This window comes from Homarus americanus, unplaced genomic scaffold (assembly GCF_018991925.1).
Source record: "Homarus americanus isolate GMGI-L3 unplaced genomic scaffold, GMGI_Hamer_2.0 scaffold367, whole genome shotgun sequence".
Taxonomy (NCBI): Eukaryota; Metazoa; Arthropoda; class Malacostraca; order Decapoda; family Nephropidae; genus Homarus; species Homarus americanus.
Window position 1 is genome coordinate 4,587,941 of NW_024743709.1, and position 1,297 is coordinate 4,589,237.

The window sequence follows — 1,297 nt, forward strand, 5'->3', positions numbered from 1 at the left end:
ATAGTTCCCGGAAATTCTCTGACGTCACGGTGATTACGACAGGTGTGTGGGTAGAACCTCAGTGTAGGTAGAGCGTGAGACAACTTTATCAACTCCTTCATTATGGGGACGATATTATCTTTCATCATTTAACTCTAAAACAATAATAATTTACTAGTAGATTCGCACTGGATGACATCTTTAAATCTAACTTGTGTACTGAACCCGGGAGGTAGGCGGGAGGTACTGTTACCACCTATACTCCTTAAAAGAAATACATCTCCACTGTGCCTTCAGGGAGGATCGAACTCCCGGCCTCTGGTTTACTAGACCAGCGCTCTAGCCACTGAGCTATGAAGGCTGTGTATGTTAGTATTAATTCTTCATTAACAGATATTAGTGGTTGGCGGGTTAGCTCAGACAGGTGTTGACAGATTCCCGCACCAGCAGTAGCCTCACGCGCCCTCACAACACGCTCTTGTACCTCGGTGAATCTATAAAACTGTCAAGCCGAGAGGAAAATATGACATATACTCTTTTGGACAACAACAATCGCGAGGTATTCAATATCGCGGAGACTTTGTTGTCCACTTTTGGTATATTTTATTTTCCGCCAGATCTTTTTTTTTCCGTCAGATCTTTTTTTTTTTCTAATATTTTTTTTTTACAGTAGATTTTAATATTTATTTTTTAAGCTTTTTTATTCTCTATTTTCATCGGTTTATTTTATTTTTTCTACGTTTAATGATCGATTTTTTATCTGTTTTTATATATATATTTTTCATATAGGTAACGCATTTTGGGCTATAGGCGGACTTAAATCTGCCATGCCTCCCCCCCTCTAAAAACAATTCCTTTATTGTTTAGCCTGAAAACAAACATTTCTATATATTTGTTTTCCTATATTCTGTAAGACTATATAACAGGGATATAAAAGACATAGGAAAATAACTATAGGTACATATATTTGTTTATATCAGGTTTCTACTATTAATTTTATATAATATTTACACTATATCATGTTTATAGGATTAACTTACATCTCGTTTACTTAGTATGAAGTTAACAGTGTTTACCTTATATCATGTTTACACTATATCATGTTTATAGGATTAACTTATATCACTTATATCATCGTACGACTTCCTAAGCATTCGCCACCTGACACACTATATGACTCCAACAGGTTAATTGCCTTACCGATACAGGTGACCGAGTTACCTGTGGTTTAGATCGTCTAGTCACGTGAGAGGGAACTGGAAGGTGTGAGAACATGTGTGTGTGTGTGTGTGTGTGTGTGTGTGTGTGTGTGTGTGTG

General features: G+C 36.7%; 1 non-coding gene across 1 annotated transcript; it reads right to left on the reverse strand.

The window, feature by feature from the left end:
- Positions 1-267: 267 nt before the first annotated feature.
- Trnat-agu lies at positions 268-340 on the reverse strand. Its single transcript has one exon. It is a non-coding gene; the product is annotated as a tRNA-Thr (tRNA).
- Positions 341-1,297: the final 957 nt, after the last annotated feature.